Source organism: Lygodium microphyllum, chromosome 28, assembly GCF_053477565.2.
Source record: "Lygodium microphyllum isolate KBCC chromosome 28, Lygodium_microphyllum_v1.1.10, whole genome shotgun sequence".
Classification (NCBI taxonomy): Eukaryota; Viridiplantae; Streptophyta; class Polypodiopsida; order Schizaeales; family Lygodiaceae; genus Lygodium; species Lygodium microphyllum.
Genome location: NC_141162.1, coordinates 40,338,878 through 40,351,013, shown reverse-complemented (window position 1 = coordinate 40,351,013; position 12,136 = coordinate 40,338,878). Strand labels below are relative to the sequence as shown.

Here is a 12,136-nt window from a genome sequence, read left to right as displayed (position 1 = left end):
GAGATGTCCAGCACGGACTCTGAGGAGCACGAACACCTTGGCCGAAGCTCTGATACCAGTTTGTAGGGAAAAGTTAGGCACGGAGATCGAGGCAGATAGTCGTTACATGCAGTGAGAGAGACAGAGAGTGCGAGAGAGCAGAGTAGAGAGTGAACACGTTTTTTGGTACAATGACGAGTGTATCACTTTAGGTTTTTAGATAGATATATGTATGAAAGTACAATGTGCTAAGGGTGTGTTCACACCCGTGCACATATAAAAGGCACGATGGCCCTTTATTCCCAACACCTCTCGGTCGATATCCTTTCATCAGTTGGTTGCACTCGTCGCTCACCATGATTGATCGATCTATCAGATGGATGTCAAAAGTACATTTTTGAATGGTTATTTGGAGGAGAAAGGCTATGTGGAGTAGCCTCCCGGATATTTTTCTGTTGATTGGACTAACAAGGTATTTTGCTTGCAGAAAGCTCTTTATCGGTGATGGAGCTTGACACGGAGTTGAGAGTGAATGTGACGGATAACACACTCACACAAAGTAGAGAGAGCAATGAGTAGAAAGGAGAGTGTGAGCACGACACTTGATGTTCGGTACAATGACGAGTGTCCCTATCTAGGTTTTATATATATATATATATATGTATGTATGTATGTATGTATGTATGTATATGTATGTATGTATGTATATATTATATATATATATATATGTATGTATGTATGTATGTATACATATGTGTGTGTATATATATATATATATATATATATATATATATATATATATATACACACACATATGTATACATACATACATACATACATATATATATATATATATAATATACATACATACATATGTATACATGCATACATACATACATACATACATACATACATATATATATATACATATGTATACATATACATACATACATACATACATACATACATACATACACACAGATATATATATATATGTGTGTGTGTGTGTATGTATGTATGTATGTATACGTGAGAAGGTTTGCAGGGTTATCATGTGTATGCACTTTGACAAGCTCAATTTACACCTCTTTTTTGAAGTTAATATAAAGCGCATTCAAATTTTAGAAATTGCATACCTTTTCACATCTCTATTAATGCATTATATGTGGTTTTAGAAAACTTACAAGGGATTTAAAAAACCCTCGATGATTCCCTTGCATGATGTTGCATTTTCCCTAGATGGTGGTCAATCTGAACAATCGCAAACCACACATTCCCCCATAGCATACATGCCAACCATAGATGTCATTCAATAAAATACCTACAAGAAAACAAAGAAGATGCTGCCACTAGGATAACAAGCAATGATGATACTTCACTTGTATGTGATTCGTCTTTGCATGAAAGACGGGATTCCGTGCTAGCATAATAGCACTTTGACTGTTACAATGGAGAACAAGTAACTCTGTAATGCCAAGCTCTCCCACGAGACGTGAAAGCCATAAAGCCTCCTTGCATGCCTTAGTGGCAGCCACATACTCTGCCTCTGTAATAGACAATGCAACACACTTTTGTAGCCTGGAGATCCAAGAGATTGCTCCTCCTGTGAAGGTAAACACATACCCAGAAGTGGACTTTCTGCAATCCGTATAACCAGCATAGTTTGCATTCGTAAAGGCAATGACAGATGCCTTCTGCTTTCCAAAGCAGATGCACAACTCCTTTGTGCCTTTGAGGTATCTCATAATACCTTTCACTGCATCCCAATGCTTCTTGCCAGGGGTTGCCATGTATCTGCTAACCACTCCCACTGCAAAAGCAATGTCAGGACGTGTAGCAACCATAGCATACATCAAACTGCCAACAGCTGAAGCATATGGTATCTTGGCCATTTCAGCCTTCTCATCATCAGATGTAGGGCTGTCCTTTGCATTGAGTTTCACATATGGAGGCAATGGAACCCCAATTGTTTTCCTACCCTCCATATTGAAACGTTGCAAAACCTTGGAGATATAATCTTGCTGAGATAGATAGAGTAATTCTTTTTATCTATCTCTGAGTATTCGCACGCCAAGAATGTGATTTGCATCACCAAGATCCTTTATGTCAAAGCTACCACGAAGACTTTGCTTCAGTGAGTCCAAGGCATGAGTATCCCTGCCAGCAATCAGCATGTCATCAACATACAGAACCAAGATAATCAAGCTGCCATTTGCAACCTTCTTGGTGTACAAGTGGTGATCCGCTTGACTTCTATGAAAACCTTGAGATTGCATAAATGTATCAAACTTATGATACCATTCTCTTGGTGCTTGTTTCAGCCCATATGAACTCCTTTTGAGTTTACATACCATCTTCTCTTTCCTTTTGCCACAAACCCTTCAGGCTACTGCATATATATGTCTTCATGTAGATCACCATGTAAGGATGCAGTTTTTACATTCATTTGTATGAACTCGATATCTTCAGCTGCAACCAAGCCGAAAATGGTTCTCAATGTAGTCATCTTGACTACAAGAGAGAAGATCTCATCAAAGTCAACTCCATGTTTATGCTTGTATCCCTACGTAACCAATCTTGCTTTGTACTTTGGCGAGGAACCAAAAGTGACCTTCAACTTGTAAACCCATTTGCGTGGAAGGGTTTTCTGTCCTTTAGGCAACTGCACCAACTGAGCAACCTATTTTCACCCTCACATACATACTTCAGCAAATTTATGATTCTTGAGAAAGTTGGAGGTCTGTTTGGTGACTGATTAATCAAGTGTACGGCTGTCATGACAGCCTCTGCCCAGAAACCATGAGATAAAGTAGCATGAGACAGCATCGTACGGACCTTATCCTGTATGGTCCGATTCATACGCTTTGCAACTCCATTTTGGGGTGGATTATGAGGGGCAGTGAGCTCCCTCTTTATCCCTTTGCTGTCTCAAAATGCCTGAAAGATCTTGGACACATATTGCCCACCATTGCCAGAGCGAAGATACTTAAGTGTCTTATCAGTTTGATTTTCAATCAATGCTAAGAATTTTTGAACTTGTCAAGCACTTCGTCCTTGCTACGAATAGGGTAAACCCATACAGTCCGTGTAGCATCATCGACAAAGGTGACGAAATATTTCTTTCCCCCTAAAGATAACCTTGGCATCTGACATACATCGGAATGTACTAACTCTAGAGGAGAAGATTTCAGCGAAAGAGACTTCTTATGAGACGTCTATGCATGTTTACTATAAACACAATGATCACAATGTCAAAATCAGTATTACAAAGACAAGGCAAGTAACCCAAACGAGAAAGCACTTTCATTCCAGTTTGACTCATGTGTCCCAAGCGGCCATGCCACAAAGAAACACTTGGCTGCTCGGTCACGGCAAGGACATGGTCACGCACACTAGATACATGGAGAGGATACAAGGTATCACTTTTACAACCCCTGGCAATGGCTCTAGATCCCTTACAGATCTTCTATTTCCCATCATCAAAGGTGGTATGAAATCCGTCGTCCTTTAGCTGCCATGTACTAATCAAGCTTTTCTTGAGGTGAGGTACATGGCGTACATGTTGAAGTGTAAAGACAGAACCGTGCTGAAACTGCAATTGCACACTGCCAATACCTGCAATGTCACATGCATAGTTGTCCCCAAGATGGACAGCACCATGTCGACCCCCTGTGTAGTCAGAAAACCACTCACGATGAGGGGTGACATGAAAGGAAGCACTTGAATCTAGAATCCAAGTATGCATGTCATCATCCATATTTGCAAGTAAAGCACGTGTACTAAAGTGTGAAGATACAAAGAGTACGTCATTCCCACTGTCATTGTCATAAGTGACTACATTCACCTCTTCAATTTACATTCACCTCTTCAATTTTGACACTGCTCTTCTTAGGCTGACTCTCTTTCTTCTCTTCCTTGCTATCATCTATCTTCTTGCCCTTTCCTTTCTCTTTCCTCACTAGGTGTCCAATTTGCATGGAATTAAACCCGTATGTAAATGAAATGACCAAATGGCGCAGAAATTTCGCCCAAAAAGCAAAAGCCCCAAATTGCACGGGGTCCAATGTACATCAGTGTTGAGAAATTGGGTAAATTTCAGCCCAATTCTTGCATGTACATGAAAAGCCGCCTAAATGTCGGAGGCAAAATGTCACAAATCCCTACAATTTTTGAGAGAGATATCACTGTTGTGTCTTGCTTGCATCAAATCTAGACAAATCCCCAAATTTTTGGTACAAATTTGCCCAAAAACTTGAATTGTGCTTACACATATGAACGCACGCAAAGGAAAGGGGGCAAAAGGGATTTTTTTTTTGATTTTTTGAAAAAAAATGTGATTGGGGAGAGGGAGGGGTTTGTTGACCCGCTGTGCAAGTCTCCACGTGTCCGTTAGCCGTCCAGTCGCCTGTCCATTGTGACCTTGCCTATGGATGCTGCGTGTTGTCGCGCGATTGTTGCCTCGTTGGTCTGTTGCTAGCCGTCACGACTGCCCGTCACCTTCTGTTGGTCACACCTGATCCCGTCGACTGCTGGTCACATTTGCTTGCAACCCGGCCTTGTTGCTTGGCGCCTCTTGCTTGCAACCACTATACTTGCCCACTTGCTCTCCAACAACAACTGTTACCTTGGCAGTCGCTTGCTCACCCAACTCACGCCTAACTACGCCTTGAGAAATGTGAACTCCTAAGCTATCTCGAGAAGCGTGCACTCCTTGCTTGCTCTAATATTAGTTTGATGGAGCTTGACACGGAGCTGAGAGTGAACGTGACGGATAACATACTTACACAGAGTAGAGAGAGCAGTGAGTAGAAAGGAGAATGTGAGCATGACACTTGATGTTTGGTACAATGACGAGTGTCCCTCTTTAAGTTTTTAGATATATATATATATATATATATATATATATATATATATATATATATATATATATATACATACATACATATATACATACATATATATATATATCTATATATATATATATGTATATATATATATATACATATATATATATATCTATATATATATATATATGTATATATATATATATACATATATATATACATATACATATACACATACATACATACATACATACATACATACATACATACATATATATATATACATATACATACATATATATATATATATATATGGAAGTGCAAATGTGCTAAGGGTGTGTTCACATCCGTGTACATATAAAAGGCATGATGGCGCTTTATTCCCAACAATGGGTTAAAGCAAGGGTCGAGGTCTTGGTACCACAAGATGGACGAGTTCATATGGACTCATGGATATCATTCTATCTTCTATGATGCAAATCTCTATGTGCATATTAGTAGCACGGGGATTAGCTATATCCTGCTATAAGTTGATGATATACAATTCACTAGCTCAGATTTTGCAGCTCTAGCAGAAATTAAGACACAACTTTGTGCTAGCTTTGAGATGATAGACTTAGGATTGTCGTCTTATTTCTTGGGGATGGAGATTGTTAGATCTGAGGGAAGTATCTTTTTGACATAGTAGAAGTACGCCCTACAGCTCGTGGAATAGTATTGCAGTGATCAAATACGGCTAGTGGCCATGTCTCTAGATCCCATTGTCCATTTGTACAAGGATATCTTCTTGGGTTAGCCTTTTGATGCACATGCTTATTATTTTGTTATAGGAGTTACTTTAGTTGATTCGTACTAGGCTAGATCTCGCATTCTTAGTTGATTTGCTTAGTCAATATTTTAATGCATCTAGAATATCTTACTAGATTGCTTGTCCTTGTGTGTTAAGATATTTCAGGTGTATTTATAATTTTGGACTAACTTATGGTTATGGTTTGTGCTTGTAAGGGTATATTAATTCTGATTGGGCGCGGGAGATCTTGATACTCGGCATTTTCATGGCGGCTACCTCTACATCCTGGACACGGCAAAGGAGGTTGAGCTAGGCACCATTCGCCTAGAGTTGTATTGTCAAACGACAATTTTGTAGATATTTTGACCAAGATAGTTGACCAGCCGGTTTTCCAGTATCTTCTACCACGGATTGGCTTGGATACACCCTCCTTTAAGTCTTCCAATTGACAGAAAGAGAGTGCTTTCCTCTTACTTCTGCTTCTAGTTTGAGAGGGAGTGGTTTTCTTCTCTTGACAGCAATAGTGATGATTAGAACTTTTTATTTTCAGCCATTTATTTATTATGTATTATGTATTTTGGACATGTCTTTCTCATTTGCAGTCTGCGTTTTTAGTATTTCTCTCTCCTGTAGGCTGTGTTGCCTACGTTTTTAGTTTTTCTCTCTCTCCTATATTCTGCGTTTTTAGTCTTTCTTTCTTTCAAGACTGTCCTGCTTGCGTTTTTAGTCTTTCTCTCACTTGCTGCCTGCGTTTTTAGTCTTTCTATCTTCTCACTACTGTTTGCATAAGATTTAGTTTCTCACTGCTGCGTTTGTTGGTGTTCGACATTCGGAGGCTGTCTTGTTGCGATTCGGGATCCGTTTAGAGTACCATACACTCTTCGGCTCATTATCCTTGCCCTGATCCTTGAGATACATGAGTTCGAAGTAGAGTATACATTCACTGCATAGTGTGTTTGGTGCATGAGCATCGTATATTGAGTAGTCATATCACTTTATTCATTTACTGTATTCATTGTCTTTGAGTTATCCTAACCCTAATTGTGTTCTTTTATTAGTTTGTGCTTTGTCGTACGGTTTCTATTTATGTTTCTGTGTTAGGGCATTTCTTTACATGGTATCAAAGTTTGGTACTCTTTGAGAAACCTAAGCCTTTGATCTGAAAGCTCTTTACAAGAAGCAAGAACAACAGTAGTTTCAAATGACTTCAAACACAACAATATCGATTTAGTCTCCAAAACCAACTATGCCGAGAATCGATCAAGAGTGGGTCGGTCAGCTTGCTCCACAAAGTTCCAATATGGTGGAAGATACTTTTGATTACATGGAAGAAAAGCTAGGCACGTTGATCTTTGAAGAATACAAATTGATCATAGCTTATAGATGAAAGAAGATTGAGGAGCTCGATCGAAAGATTGCCCTTCAAGGAAAGCTTCTAAATGAAGGTATGCATGAATTTTTCTCTTTAGATGTTGCGCATAAATCTAATGATGTTGCAGGGCCGTCAAGACCTCCATCAGGGATGGGTCCCCCTCTTGGAGAACAAGATCCGGAGTATGTTTCTTTCTTTCATTCTCTTTTGTCCACTCCGGTGCAAGGTACTTTAGATTCGTCTTTTGTTTCTTTTTCTTTTACCTCTTCTGCTTTGTAATATTCTGATAGAGATCCTGTGGAAGAAAGAGTCCAGTTTGTTGACTATAGAAAAGGTCCTCTTAAGGACCAATTCTTGTATGTTAACACACATTGTGGGGATTATAAGAAAAAGCCAGGTATCTCTTCTTGTAACCTTCCTTCTTTTCTATCTACTTCACAAAATCAAAATGAATTTGATATTTTTTTTTTAATTACATGGTGTATCATCACCTTCACATTTTCATTTCCAATCATTAAATGATAAAAATGAACAAAATGTATCTGTACCTCACACACCACATTTTCAAAACCCATCCATCCCACCACATTTTTCCGCTGCTTCTCCACTTCTATTCTCACCATTTACATTTTCATTTCCATTTCAGACACCTCATGTCGCACCACACATCACACCGGGAGGTTATGGAAACATAGGCACATCCTTTAGGACCTCATCCTTCGCTTAGTTGGGTGGTGTTCCACCTACTTTACATACATTTTCGGGATCATTGCAGCTTGGGTATCCTCCCCAGTCTCTCTCGAGTGTGGATCAATTGACTCCACAATTTGCTTTCATGGGTTTACCTAGTGGACCTTCTGGTCATACTATTGTGTCCCAGCCTCACTTTGGACAGGGCTTCCGTGTCCCAGTGCCTCCACCTACATCGACACCTTATGGAAACATTCATGTTCTATTGCCTCTGTCTCAATCAACACTCATTGGACACTCACAGCCTACTTCTGCCTACCTACCTCTACCTCCTCTTTCTACCTATCGGACATATCCATCTCCACCATCTTATCCCCCATATTAATGGGCCAAACTTTACCACCTGGTTGAACTTAATGAGACATATCATTGACTCCCAGAACCTATGGGATCTTGTGTAGGGGTTGAAATCCCAACCCAATCCCGCACTTGTCCCGTACGAGGTTGTTCGCTCATGGAAGGCTAAGAATGCCTCTGCTATTATCAAGCTGATACATGGCTTATTGCCTGAGTTTCATTCTCAGCTTCAACATTTTGACTTAGCGTTTGAGCGATGGGCACACTTGACCGTTATGTGACTCGGGATAGGACCCGTTGTATCAATCTTGACCATGAGCTCTAGCTTTTCAAAATCACTGACGGGGATGACTTGAAAGTCAAGTTGACCGAGTATCGGCATTTTCTCGCTAAATGTTCCACTACAGGGACTCCCAAGTCCTTTGACGATCAGGTCACATTATTCCTAAATAAACTCCCCAGGAAATATTTCAATTTTTTGGAAGGTATAGTTTCAAAGCCTACCATGTCTACATTCTATGAATTTGAGTGTCAGTTGTTGCGTTATGCACGGTTATTCGATTAGTTTCATATGAATTTCTCTTCAGAGAGGCCTCTTGTTGCTCATTCTCAGAAAGGGCAACAAGGGAAGGGAAAACAAAACCAATTCTCCACTTAAAATCAAAATCAAAATTCAAAGCAAAATCCATACGGGGAATCACAAGGAACATCCCAATCTTTTAAACCCGGGTGGCAGAATGTACCTAAAAAGAATAGGTATTGTTAACATTGTTAAAAGACTGGCCATTTTGACAATGAGTGTCGATAAAAGGCCAGAGACACAACACCGAAACCTAAGTCACAGACTCTCGCTCCTCAATCGGGCAACCCGAGCAGGGGAGACAGGGTGATGGTAAGGGGCAGCTTAAAGATGCCACCTCTAAGCCATCTCAGTCGACAACGTTCTCAACTCTAGAGGGCTTGTTTGACTGGTCTGTAGAGGCCCACATCATCTCCATAGAAACATAAGATGCGAGTCTTGTCCACATTTGTAAGTTGCCTCCTGATGAGGTTACCGCAGAGGCTCACTTGTCACAACCAAATACTTCAGCTCCTGTTTGGATTGTGGATAGTGGAGCTATACATCATATGACTCCTATAGTAGACATTTTCAGTTCCCAAGCCCTTGTAGCCGGATGGGTCCGCGTAGGAAACAACTCCTCGGTGAAGATTCAAGCTCAAGGATGCGTTAATTTTGCCACTGACAAGGGTCTGGATTTGGCTTCGGTGGACAATGTATATCATGCCCCTCAGCTTGGGGTGAACTTGTTATCTGTTCAGTAGCTTTGCCAGCTGGGGCGAGCAATCTTCTTTACAACAATCACAATCGAGGTTCTTGAATCTCAGACTGGTTTAGTGATTGCTCGCAGTGAGGCACAGCCTAATGGCCTATACCACATGACACATTTTTTGACTGAGCCAACAGCTAAGGGCTCCATGTTCCATAGCTTTCAAGCTTTAGCTACATCTCGAGAGCCTACGAACAATGAGCGCCTTTGGCATTTTCGCTTAGGGCATCTTGGTTATGACTCTCTTTATGAGTTGTCACCTTGTGAGCTGGTTAAGAGCCTTCCGCCTGAAGCTAGCTTAAGATGTCTGTAAAGTATGTCAGCTCGGGAAGCAGTACTATACCCCATTTCCTCAGTACGCCTCACATCGTGTTGAGGCGCCTTTTAGGTTGATTCATGTTGATCTTTGTGGGCCGACATCCATTGTCACCGTGAACGGTGCACTGTACTTTTTTTTGATAGTGGATGATCATTCCAAATACATGTGGGTGTATTTTCTAAAGTATAAGTTGGATGCTTTTACATATTTTTTTGCTTGGGTGTTTTTGATTCATAACCAGACTGGTCGTCGTGTTGGTTGCATGAGGAGTTATACCGGTGGTGAGTTCATCTCCCACGAGTTTTTCGAGTTTCTACAGAAGCATGGCATCTTCCGCCAGCTCATCTCTACTAACTCTCCTTCTCAGAATGAAGTCGTAGAGCGTAGAAATTAGATAGTCATGGAAATGACACACTCTATGCTGTTCGTCACAAAGCTCCCTGAGCGCCTTTGGGTTGAGGCTGTTAACACTTCGATGTACATTCTCAACCGGTACTTGAGTGCGGCTCTTTCTCAGAAGACCCCGTATGAGACATTTTTTGGCTCTCGGTATGTCATTTTTCACTTCAGAGTCTTTGGGTGTTGTATGTACACACACACACACATGCGCGCGCGCCTGATGACAAGATAGGCAACCTCACTCCCCGAGCTGATCTCCTTATTTTTGTGGGATATTCCTTTGAAGCGAAAGCCTATCGTTTGTTTGAAACAAGATGATCGTTAGGCAGGATGTCGTCTTTGATAAAAGGGATATTATGCAGTCCTTTGCACAGGACTCCGATTCGATTCCTTCTTCCATATCATCAGAGATTGTGCTTACTGAGACTAGTCTACTTCCAGCTCTCCTGATATTTTTGCAGATTCTTTTGCTCCTACGCTTCCTTCTCGACACCCGTTACCTCGCTGGTACCAGTAGACCTTGCGGGATTCAAGGATTCTACCACTAGATTCCACTTCGGAGGAACCTAGAAGATTTGCTTGGCTTGCTTCTTAGGCATCATTTGCGTCGCTGTTTACAACTGATCATATAGTGCTTTTTGAGCCGGATACATGGCAGGAGGCTCTTCAGCACCCTCAATGGTGAGAGGCCATGGAGAAGGAGCTAGAGAGTATTGACCGAAATGAGACTTGAACATTGGTGGATCATTCGAGTCACAAGAAAGTCATTGGGACAAAGTGGATTTTTTGGACCAAGCTAAAAGCTGATGGGACTTTAGACAAGTATAAGGCTTGCCTTGTCGTGCAAGGGTTTCGACAAAAGCATGGCATTGATTATGAAGAGACCTTCGCCCCTACTGCGTGGTTGACTTCCTTTCAGTTGCTACTCGCACTAGTGGCTCACCACGGTTGGCCGATACATCAGATGGATGTCAAGAGTGCCTTCTTGAACAGTTTCTTGGAGGAGGAAGTCTATGTGGAGCAGCCATCGGGCTTTTCTTTAGGGAATCCTAGGGATAAGGTATGCTGCTTGTATAAAGCTCTTTATGGGCTGAAGCAAGCACCGTAGTCTTGCTTTCATAGGATGAATAAGTTTTTGCAGACTCACGGATACCATTCTACCCCTTATGACTTGAACTTATATGTTCGATCTACTGCAGAGGGGGTTAGCTATGTCTTACTATACGTTGATGACTTACTTATCACAGGCTCAAATTCTATTGCGATAGTAAAAATCAAGGCTAAGCTTAAAGCTATATTTGAGTTGACATACTGCATAGGGGGTTAGCTATGTCCTGCCATACGTTGATGACTTACTTATCACATGCTCAAATTCTGCTGCGATAGCGGAAATCAAGGCTAAGCTTAAAGCTACATTTGAGATGACAGACCTTGTTTTGTTGTCCTATTTCTTAGGGATGGAGGTAGTTTATTTTGGGGGAAGTATTTTTGTGTCATAGTAGAAGTACACACTTCAGCTCGTGGAACAGTACACTCCGGATCAGACACGGCTAGTGGCTATGCCTCTAGATTGTACTGTCCACTTGTCGAAGGATACCCTAGTACAGCCCTTCGATGAACATACCTATCGTTTAGTTGTAGGAAAACTTCTTTAGTTAGTTCACACTAGGCGAGATTTAGCTTACTCAGTTAATATTTTACAGCACCTAGGATGTCACATTGGATTGTATGTCGTCGTGTGTTGCGTTATTTGTAGTGTACTTATTCTTATGGCTTGACGTATGGTTTTGGTTTATGTTTATAGGGGTACACTTATTCTGATTGGGCAGGAGATCCTGACACCTGACGTTCCCATAGCGGCTACCTCTTTACCTTGGGCACGGCTTCCATCTCTTGGTCCAGCCGTAAGCAATAGACGGTAGCGATTTCCACGGCCGAGGTTAAGTACCGGGCTCTCTTCGATGGCACCATCGAGGCCATCTATTTGAGAAGTTTACTGGTGGCACTTCACTTTCCATGTGACTCTCCCACAGTTGTCTACCTTGACAACGAGAGTGC

The 12,136-nt window shown here is 41.2% G+C and overlaps 1 protein-coding gene across 3 annotated transcripts in view; it reads left to right on the top strand.

The window, feature by feature from the left end:
- PIP (proline iminopeptidase) overlaps positions 1–12,136 on the top strand; it is an 87,781-nt gene that overhangs the window by 54,487 nt on the left and 21,158 nt on the right. The window lies entirely within an intron of this gene.